An 11,047-nucleotide genomic window follows, 5' to 3' on the forward strand; every position below is an offset into this window, starting at 1 on the left:
CAGTGGCGGGCTCTATCGGGAGGTGGTTTTTAACAGCCTTCCTGCTCATCGATTTCTGGGTGGTGAGGTCAAGTTCAGAAAGGTCCCCCGCGGAGGGAGGCTGGGAACCAAGGCTTTTTAGTCCCGACTATTTCCTGCAGGCTCTTTGCTGGGTGGCCAGCCCCCTGCTGGCTCGGTGACCTTGGGCAAGTCACCTCCATGGACGTTCAGTGGTGCCAAATCCCTGTCATCTGGCAACAACAGGCACGTCATCGGTGGTGACAAGCAGCGGCCCCCAGATCCTCACCTGGCCCCCCTGCACAGGTGTGACTCTTATCTTGGCCACTCTTGTCAGGTGAGGTCACGGGGCTGCAGCCAGCAGGGGACAGGACATGGGTGGGAAGACCTGCCAGCCCCCTCAGGGCAGGCAGGGGACCCGCCTAATGCAGCAGCCGAAAGCAGGACCGAACTCCCCTCCAGTGACCTACCCTGAACCCCACACCAAACTTCTCGGACCAACCAGTCTGACCCCAAACAGCAGCTCCCCGGGTGCCAGGACCCCAGCTAATGTTGGAGAGACCGGGTTGCCAGCCCTCCAGTGGTCTGGGTCGAACAGGGGTGGCGAGCCGAGGAGGGGTCAGGCCTTCCTGGAGAGGTTCAGGAGGAAGGGTCTGGGACCCGGCTGATAGGAGAAGGAGGACCGCCCACGCCCATGGGAGGCCCTGGACTCATCCTCAGGCAGGTGGGTGGTGGCACCCAGCTCAGGACGGTGCGTGTGGGAAGGGGGACCCTGCCTGGCTCTCCGGGGTCCTTCTCTCTTTCCCCGAAGCCACCACACAGGCTAATGATGGGGCCCTCTGGTCAGTTCCCCCTTCTCGAGGGGCAACATTGCGACAGCCTACGGGACGCTGCTGTCCCCTCCCAGCAGTTAGGTGGAGAACAGTGAACGGAAACAGAGGCTGAAATGGTTCCTAGGGACAGCAGCCTGCTTCTGAGAAATCCCCTGGGCCCGGGAGGACGGGGCAGCCGCCCAGCATGGGCGTGCGGCCTTCCGCGAGCACCACGCCCTCCTGCCCCCGAGAGCTATTTCTGCTGCTTCCTGGCTTGGTTTCCCTCCCTCCGCCCCACCTCTGTCTGGGTTCGACCTGACCAGACAGGAGCAGAGGCCTCGAGAGACACACTGGGCGGGCGGCCCGAGCACGGAGGGGAAGGCCACCTCCTTGGGGGATGGACATCATGTCAAGAGGGGACAAGGAGCTCCTTTGCCAGGTGAAGGTGAGATTTAACCCCTGGGACTCCAGTTAAAACAAAAAAAAAACCTGAAAAAATAAGAACAGTCGTGGCTTAAAGCACCTGCTAGGGCTCCCCCTGGCTCGGGCTCTGGGGATTCTTGGTGTCTTCTGCCGTGGCAGGGACCCCATAGAGCTGCGGGGACAGATGGCCATGTGTCGTCACATTCTCTCTAGTTGGAGGGGTCAGGAGCCTGGGACAGCCTCCATCTTCCCCTAGAGCAGGACAGAGGACCAGGAAGGCACCCTATGACCAAGGGGACAATAAATCACACAACCCCAGAGTGGGTCTCTTCTCTCTGACGCCTGCCAGCCCTGGGACAGCCTGGCCTGGCCCCCCAACCGCCCCCCACGGCAGCCACCGTGCAGCTCCTAGGGGTCGAGCAAAGGAAGAACCAGACCCGTGACAAAGGGGTTCACACTCCCATTGCACTTTGGGAAACTGCTTCCTTTCCTTCTGTCATCAAGACCTTATACCTTTGGCTCTTATGAATCATCGGTCTTCTTGAAGTCCCCTAGGGGCCCTTGGATAGCCGAAGGGCCACTGGGTTTAACATCACCCCCCCACACACACCTGTCGGCATTCACTGTCTCCCTCTCCCGCCTTATTTTTTCTCCATAGAACCGCAGTCCGCGTTTGAGTTTTGTCTCCAGTTGGCGTCTCTTCTGACCCCATTCCCTGCAGAAAGGAAGCGTCCTGAGGCCGTGATGGGGCCTCACTGGGCCTAGCACGCCATCGGTACCCAGCCAGTGTTTCTAGAATGAATCGAAAGGGTCCTTTGATTGGGAGAAGGTGATGCTTTCTCAGCGGGTTGGGAAGGGACGGCCCCGGGTTCCCTGAGAGTCCTGGCAGACCCTCTCCGGCCCAAAGCCAAGCCCACCCCCGTTCTGCAGCCTGGAAGGCCCTGGGCCTGTCCCCCCACACCCTGTCGATGAGGAACCTGCTTCAAATTGACCAGCAAGTCCTGGCTTCCCAACTTCCACTGTGCTCTTCCCAGACCCGCGTCCTCACACCAAGGCCTGCAGACTGTCACCCAGCAGCTGGTCAGACCTGCAAACTGTCCAGCCCCACCTGCGCCCACGGGACCAGGAACGGCACTGTAACAAAGTCTCAGGTCCTCCAAGTAAGTGGATGTTTCGGTTTAAGACGTGCTGGTTCGCCGGCCCACAAACGCTCTCTCCTTCTAGGCTAAGAGAAATGTTTTGCAAAAACCGTCTTAATTTTTTTTTCTTTTTTATTTTCTTTTATTTTTTTCTCCCTCTGCAGCTCCCGAAACAGCCAGCGCCCGGGGGCTGAAAGGGACGGGCCTTCACGTTGCGTAGAAATGGAGAAGAGTGAACCCAGCAATTAGCTTGGGAGAGGCGGGAGGTGGACAGGCTCGCGGGAGAGCCAGGGAAACAGCAGCAGTAATTGCAGGGTGTGCCGGCCTGGGTTTGTGCATGGGGGGGGGGGGGCAGCCACCACCTCTGTGCCAGGGCTTGTCAGGCTGGGAGGTGGCTGAGGAGGAACCAGGAGGCAGGGACGCAGAGAACTGGGAACCCAGCAGCCTGGAGGGGGGTCCCCTACCGTCCTGCACTGCCCGACCCTGTGTGGATGCACCCAAGGGCCGCTGCCCCAGGGACCTGCAGGGGCCTGCATGAGGCTCCCGGGCGGCTCAGGGTCAGACCTCCTGCCGGCAGCTCTGGCTCCCGTGTTGGAATTAGCTCCAGAGAGCTCCAGGCCTTCAGAGGGATGTTCAAACTGGGGTGACCCGCACCCCGGGGCTCCATGGAGGGGCAAGGAGGAGGAATCAGGGGGACTTTCTACCCCTGGCCTGAGCCTGACCCCCACACCCGGCTGCAACCAGGCAGCGTGGCTTCCGTCTGGTTTATATACATATCTAAGAATTCTTGGTGAGACATCACTTCAGAAATGAGTTTTTGCTGCTTTTCTTTAAAAAACAAAGAAAAGAAAGGGAAGGAGAACGTATTAACCTGCCACACCGTCTCCTCCTCCAGACTAGAAGACGAGTGGCCTGCCCCAAGGGACGTGGTGAGAAGCAAGGTCCCTCCTCCTCCCCCAGAATTCACAGCGTCAGAGTGGAAACCTCCGCCCTGGGTCTCCTTGTGCGGGACACCGGAACCGGCTCCCCAATAAGCCTACAAGCGGAGGAGGCGGGGCACCGGGAGGTCACGCCCCCAAAGCCGCACAGTCAGAGGTTAGAGGCTTGGCCCCCAGATCCGCGGGGAGCATTGGCTCAGGAAAGCACCTCCAGGCCACTCAGAGCCCAGGCGACATCGCCCCACCCCGTTCTGGCCTCTTCTCGTTTCCTGCCCTCAGCTTTGTTCCATCCGCTGTCCATTAGCCCTCATGGTGGGCAGGCCCTGGGCTGGGTGCTCTGGGCCACGTGGCCCAGGTGAGGCCTTCTTGGGTTTAGGGGCCCGCAGGAGAGCCAGCCTGGTGGCCTTGCATGCTTGGGACTGCACACCAGGACCCCCGGGTTGGAGGCTTCTCAGTTGTAGGCCGCACGGGGACACGACTCCAGCTCTCGGGCCAGCTTCGCAGGCCTCCTTTGGGGAAACTACCTTCTGGCCCAGTGTGGTTCTGGGGGTTCACAGCGCCTCGTCCCTCTGTAGTGTGGGTGCTTGTGAACGAGAGTTGTTCCACAGGGTGGCTGTATGCAGGGCTTCCCAGGGCCCTTCCCCATGTAGCCCCTCCGGTCACTGGTCCGAGAGACCGCCTCCTCGTGGACCCCTTTTTCACTGGCCCCTGCCCCCACATCCCATGGCTCCCGCCGGCTGCGGGGAACCCCTGGTGTCCATCTGCTCCGTGCTGAGCAGGGACAGGAAGCAGCCGGCCAGGAGCCTGGGCTCCCGACAAGGGGCGGCCTTCCGTGCCTCCTACCGCTGTAATGACGTCCACTTAGCGGCTCCCCGAGTTGTGGAGTCGGGAGGCGGGAGGCAAGAAGGAGTGGGTTTGGCACCGGGACACGGAAGCCGGGGGCCATGCTGACCTTTCCACCCGACCTTGGGTGTCAAGGCTCCTTCCCAAGAGAAGAACAGTCTTGTACTTGAACCCCGGGCTCAGCTTCCTGCTGCCTCCGGAGCCCCTTGAGCAGAGCGAGCGTGAGCGCGTTTTAGCTGCTGCTGGTGTGATCAGCAGTATCTGACCCTGCACCCACCCCCGAAACTTACTTACACTGAGTCATCCTGGGCCTCTGATGAGTCATCCCGCCTGCCCCCCCTCCCCCTCCCCCCCTTCTGGGCTGCCTGGAAGGGCCTGTGGCCACCACAGCTGCCCCTGCTCCCTTCCCTCTGGTAGGCTCTGCTCGAGGTGCAGGGACCCAGAGTCGCGCTGCTGTGCGGGCTGCATAGCAGTATTTTATTTTAGCATCCAGATGTCCGCCCAGCTGCCAGGGGAACCCCTGTGACTGCACACTGCAGAGGGGACAGCTTCAGCAATGGGCGGGTACCCGCGCCCTTGAGTCTCTGGCCTCGTCTTCTCCCGCTTTGCCGGGGTAAAAGCAGGCACTTCCTCATCCCCCAAACCCCACACAGGCCTGAGACCAAGGGTCCCCCTACCCGGGCCATAGATCCCCACCTCGGTCCTCCACCCGGCCCCCCAGCCTGTAAGAAGAGCTGAGATCATGAAAGGAGGTGAGGGAAGAGGTTCCCAGAATAAAGCCCTCTGAGGATGAAAGCTCCAATCCAGTCTTTCCCCTCCACTGAAAAAAATAAAAATAAAAAAAGACCTCCATTTGTTCTCGGGGGAGAGTTGAAAGGAGACATGAGCATTGTCCTCGTGAAATGGTTCTCGTTTTAAGCTTTTGCTTTGGGGGGCTTGTGCCCATTTTGTGCCTTGCCTCCACCCTGCGGCCGCCGCTCATGAAAGGCTAGGGTCAGGCCAGGCGCATGGGGGGGTGACAGCGGCTCGTTTCCCTTTGATTTTACCCAAGAACAGCAGCAGCAGGGAGCTCTTTCTACTTGGAGATGTCTGGTTGTCTCCTTTGGGACAGTCCCAGACTCGACTGAGAAGAATTCTTCCTTGAAAAAAAAAAAAAAAATATATATATATATATATATATATATAAATATATATATATATATATATATATATATATATATATATAATAACAATTCTCATAAAATGTTTCAAATGCTCCACACCACCCTCAAAAGCTCAGGGAGAGGCCTTTGAAGGTGTTCCACTGAACAGAAATAAAACCTTCACCGTCCAGGCTGGAGGCGCTAGAGAAACATCGCTGAAATCCACCCCCAGGAAATGTGACAGGCAGCAGAGCCACCGACCCGCCCCGCAGGACAGCAGCCTCTGTGTCTCCAGCTGAGGAAGGTCTGTCTGAAGGATAAGGGGGAGACAAGAGACAGGAGGAATGTGGCCGGGATGGAGGCTGCTTTCTGGGAGATTGCAAGAGTTCAGGGGTTTTGATGATGTGAGCCAGCAGGAGACCTATGTGACCTTTAAGGAGATAATCCCAAACCGTGAGTCATTCCCACGCCCAAGGCACCCTTCACCTCCCCCGATCCCATCCCACCTTCCAACGAGATGTACCAGCCCAGACAGAAAACCCACGGAGATGCAGGGGAGGGAAGGTCTTCAGGGCAGCTTGGAGCCTGGAACCCAAATCGGACATACCCAGATTCAGTCATTCATGCACTTCATAAACACATATTGGCCTGACCAGGCGGTGGCACAGTGGATAGAGCATCGGACTGGAGGACCCAGGTTCGAGACCCCGAGGTCACCAGCTTGAGCGCGGGCTCATCTGGTTTGAGTAAGGCTCACCAGCTTGAGCCCAAGGTCGCTGGCTCGAGCAAGGGGTCACTTGGTCTGCTGTAGCCCCCCGATCAAGGCACATATGAGAAAGCAATCAATGAACAACTAAGGAACCTCAACGAAGAATTGACGTTTCTCATCTCTCTCCCTTCCTGTCTGTCCTTGTCTGTCCCTCTCTCTGACTCTCTCTGCCTCTGCCACAAAAAACAAACAAACAAACAAAAAACCCCTACATATTGAACATCTGTTCACGACATGCCAGGCATTGTTCCGGGGGCTGGGACAGCAGCAGGAGACAAAAAGTTTTCTGCCAGCAGGTCCCACAAACCCATATAGACCAGGGGACAGTCCTCTGGGGGCACCCGTCCCAAACCGGAACGCTGAGATGAGTTGCCCGGGACCGGGTTAGAGCAGACGCAGGCACCCCCGGTCAGGAGTCGAGGAGGGACCCGAGACTCTGCATTTCCGACAGGCTCCCAGACCGGCGGTGTTACCGCTGCGGGCCTGTGGCGAGAGCGCCCCTCAGCCTGGTCATCTGCCTGGCGAGCTTGGGCACACATCCCCACCGCCTTCCGCCTCCATCTTCTCCTCTATAAAAGAGAGGTGGGAATCGTTCCCACCCCACAGAGGTGGATTATAGACGTAATTTTTTTTTCTTTTTTCTTCTTTGTTGCCTACGCCTGCTTGATGTGGGTTATTCCATCGCTTGCAGGGTCCCAGCGGTGCGTTTTTGTGAGTCGCTCTTGCTCTGGTGTTCATCTGAGCAGCAAGGACCTGAGCTGGGTCAGGCCCGGGAGAGCAGGGCTGCATCCCCTGGCCTCCTCCGAGAGAGCCGCAGCGGGAGCCCTGGGTCTCAGTGGGAGTCCAGACCCAATCGATTTGAGCCCTCTGGGTCGCAGGTGTTTCTCCTGTAAAGCAAGAATATCGGGATGGTGGTTTCTGATGCCAGGGGGACACCAGTCTTCTGTGGACAAGGGTCTGGCATGTCACGGTAGCTGGAGAATGTTGTGGAGGGTGGGGCGGGGCTTCGCCATGGTCCAGTTTCACCCAGAACCTATGGGGAGGCATTCTCGTCCACAGCACCACCGTGCGATATCCGAGGCCTGTTTACACTTAAAAAGTATTCGTCGTTTCTCTGAAATTCAGCTTTAACCAGCATCCCCTACTCTCCCTGGCAACCCTACCTCAGACCACTCCCTCCCCAAGTTGCTGTCCCCCGCCCCCCCCAGCCTCCCCAAGCTTCACCCACCTGCCCTCCCCCAGACCCTATACACCCCCACACACACTTCAGGAGTAGAGGACACTCCCTGTCTTCCTCTCGAGATAATGGAGACACAAACTCGACGCTTATCCTGGACTTCTTGTTTGATGTACCAAAAGCTGTCTTGGATATTTTTAAAGCACAGGGCCTGTTTCTTGTTTTGTTTTCTTTGTTTGTTGGTTGGTTTGTTTGTTTTTCATTTCCACTCTAACTCTCTGGAAGCGACGGCAGTATGGCTGCCGTCACCTGACCGCTGGGGAGAAGGCTGGGCATGAAGACATGATAAAAAGGGAAGGGTCAGGGGTGTGTCCTCCGAGACACTGTCTCCCTGCCCAGCACACCGAGGAAGGGATGGCTGTCACTCCGTGGGTGCGGTGCGGGGGTGGAGAGAGAGGGAGTCACGCCGGGACCCCGGGGGGTGGGGGGGGTGGACGAGGTCAAGCGTTCTAAGGGTGCCTTGTTCGGAGTTGGACCGGGTGCGTGAACGGGATCCATGTCAATGTTTATAATAACTAATAAATTCGTTTGGGGACTAGGAAGGGCTTGCATGTTATTTTTTTCTGAAACAGCTCCCACAGTGCAGTTGAGGGAAGCTTTTCTCCTCTCCCATACCCAGGCCCTTTGCTTACTCCCCAGAGGCCAGCATGGGGACCGCAGACTTTTGTCCACCCAGACCCAGATGGGCATTCCTGGCACATTGTCCCTTGCCTTGTGTTTGGTTGTTCGGAGCACGGGCTGTGGTTGACTGTGGACATGGCTGTGCTTCCCCCGCACTCATCCTCCCGTCTTGGAGAACATTCCAAATCCACCCCACTAGAGGTCACCTTCAAGATGGGTCACCCCAGGCAGCAGGAGAGGTAGCCTCAGTGACTCTTGGGAGATGGCCTAGCACCAAATGTCCGTGAAACACTCGGCTAGCCCCTGGGAATGCCACCCTCCTCCTGGACCTATTGGTCCAGATCGCTAATTGATATTTACAAGGACAATTTAAAACCTTAACGTAGCAATTTGGAAGGGCGGCCGCCCGGTGCCGTAGCTTTGAGATGGCTTTTGATATTTTGTTGACGTACTTAGAACCGTTTCTACACACTTTTAATTAGTGGGTCCATGCCAGCTTTTGTTTGCCTCCCCCTCCCTTTAATATCATGGCTGCTAAGCATTTCCCTGTGCTAACAGAAGATCATATCTTTGTGGTTTGCAATGGAAAAACTGTGTCACTATCCCCCCCCCCCCCCCCCATCTCTCCAGCATCTATGGAGTTGACCTTTTTCTTCAGGAGTTTTCTCCCAGGTGCCTGACCACGAAAAAGAATGTGAAAACTGCTGATTAACTCTTAAAATGACTCAGCTCTGATTTGCTCAGCATGTAAAGATCAAAAGCAGCAACAGCTGTGTAGCCCTCTCTTCTGCTTCCAAAAAAGGCAAGCGGAGGAAGATTCCCACCCACCCCTCCCTCCACTACCACCCCATCTTCATCACGCATGCCCTCCCTGGCAGGCTCCGGGCATGAAAAAGATTATGTCAACGGCCGGGAGCCAAAACTCACGCCTGGCACTAGCCAGGAAAACACTCTCTTCCTCGGCCAGTGACCTCTTCCCACCAGCCCCGACACCCTGGGCGCCTGATACGAAATCTCCGAGCAGGAGAGCGGGGGCTTTGGTGGCCAACTCCCCCCTTGGAGACATTCCCTCAAATACTCCCTGGTCCATGTTGGAAAGGACTATCCACGGCTGCTCCTTGGAAGGTGACGAGGCCGCGTCTTCTTCAAGACCAGACACCTTCAGAAAGTCCCCTGGAAAGATGGCTCTTGAGTTCGGTGCGGACGTAGGCAACGAGAGAGGTGGCATCAGAACATGTAAGCCCGGAGCTGGAGGGGCGCCACCCGACCAGAAGACGTGGCCGTGGACGGGCTGGCGTTGGGTCCCGGAGCTCACCCCCCGGAGGGTGGCAGGTGTCAATCCTTTACAGGCTACGTACCCAGAAAAGGCCCTGGGTGGGGACTGGAAAGCCCACGGCGGGGGCACCAGCAGCAGTTACTGGGCCACAGTCTGAAAGAATGACGAGGTTTTCAGACCCAGCAGAGCCACCCCTGGGAACACCGGCCGAACACTAGCCCCAGATGTGACTGAAGGTGTGGGCTCTGCCCTGGCTGTGTCTCCACGCCCCTTCCCTGAGGCCGGCAGGGATCTTACCCAGAGCAGATCACTCAGGGACAGTAACATGCTGAAGATGTCGGGGGTTCAGGAGATGTTGTCTGATAGATACGTGAATTCCAAACTGCCCTCTTGATGTTCCGCTTATCTGTCAGACCTCACCCTTACTGGACTAATGACCTTGAGACAAAGGAATTCCAAAAAGCTGACAACCCACCCCAAGGAGGGGCTCCGGACATACCAGGACTTTTGATTCAACACCCACATGCTCGAAGCCCCCAAGGAGGAGCATTCCGGACATACCAGGACTTTTGCCTCAGTATCCCCTCAGGCTCTCCCAAACATTATATAACTTGCCCCTAGTCTGTAACTGGTGCTCTTCTCCCCCAGGAGAAGTACCCTGCAGGGTTCCTTTCTTCCTTTCAATAAAGCCTGTTACTCTGGTCTTTCGGACTCCCATGGATTCCAACATTGTCACCCCGTGTTCATGAGAACTGTGATGCCCGCTCCTTCCCTGTTCGTGGCCTCATCACTCTGGTCCTCATCCCCACGCAGCTTCTAAGGACCCCCCAACCCCCCGAGCGATCCTGAGCAATTCAGCTGTGACGACAGGTTGTGACAACGGCCTGTGTCATGTACGGTCCAGACCAGGGTGCTCTGAAGGGGAAACGGGGCCCCACAATCACATCACACCCAACCCTGCAGACCAGGCTCCCGCCTCGCTGCTGGGGCTCCTCTGTGCGCCCCACTCAGTGCCACAAGCACCGGTGGGCTGCTGTTTCCCCCTAAACCTCGGAGATGAGAACAGATTTATCCCCGCGGGTCCGTGAGGCGGCCAAGGACACGCCTTCCATGTGTGCCATCGGAACACAGGAAGGAAACTGAAAACGGACGTTGTGTGGGCAGCCGTTGTGGACCCAAAACTCCATGTTCATTTCATTTCCTCACCGGCCTGTGGGGCAGGTGGGATTTTCCTCACTTCAGAGATGAGGGAATGGAGACTCAGGGGGGGTCTCAGCTAGCCGGTGCCAGGGCCAGGATCCTAACTGGCCAACCAACGAACAACTAGCCTGAAGAGGACCCTTCAGCAGCATTTGTACAAGGGAAGAAGGGAGGTATATTCAGAAAGCCAGCGTTCTTCGTCCTTCATCAAGGTCTCAACTCCATGTCAGGTGACATTTAACCCTTCCCTTCACGGGCACTTTCCTGTTTCCGTTGGACACTGTCTATTGAAAATGTGTCCTCAGTAGGTGTTGGGCAGATAAAATATATTATGCTCACTTTGTTAAAGATGGCGCTGCCCACGTGGAGGCCGTCGCCCAGGTGATATTAATGTGTGTCTCTGAGGGCTGTGGGCAGGTAGGATCCTTGTAGCCTGGGGCTTGGTTTTGGGATTAAGCCTTTCCCACCCTTTTTGATGTGGGGTGGTACAATCCCATCATGTCCCAGATAAGTGACTTTGTATCAGAGACTTCCCTATTTTGTATATTGGATTAAAGGTTTTGATTTCTACACTATAGAATGGGGGCAGAACGGGAGCTTGCTCTCTTGGTTCCTGAGATTAGCATTAGATGAGAGAGCAGAGAGGAGAG

The 11,047-nt window shown here is 56.8% G+C and overlaps 1 long non-coding RNA gene across 1 annotated transcript; it reads left to right on the forward strand.

Moving 5' to 3' along the window:
- Window positions 1-1,054: 1,054 nt before the first annotated feature.
- LOC136384613 (uncharacterized) lies at window positions 1,055-4,486 on the forward strand. Its single transcript, XR_010747624.1, has 4 exons — window positions 1,055-1,254; window positions 1,891-2,061; window positions 2,163-2,392; window positions 2,536-4,486. It is a non-coding gene; the product is annotated as an uncharacterized lncRNA (long non-coding RNA).
- Window positions 4,487-11,047: the final 6,561 nt, after the last annotated feature.

This window comes from Saccopteryx leptura, chromosome 13 (assembly GCF_036850995.1).
Source record: "Saccopteryx leptura isolate mSacLep1 chromosome 13, mSacLep1_pri_phased_curated, whole genome shotgun sequence".
Taxonomy (NCBI): domain Eukaryota; kingdom Metazoa; phylum Chordata; class Mammalia; order Chiroptera; family Emballonuridae; genus Saccopteryx; species Saccopteryx leptura.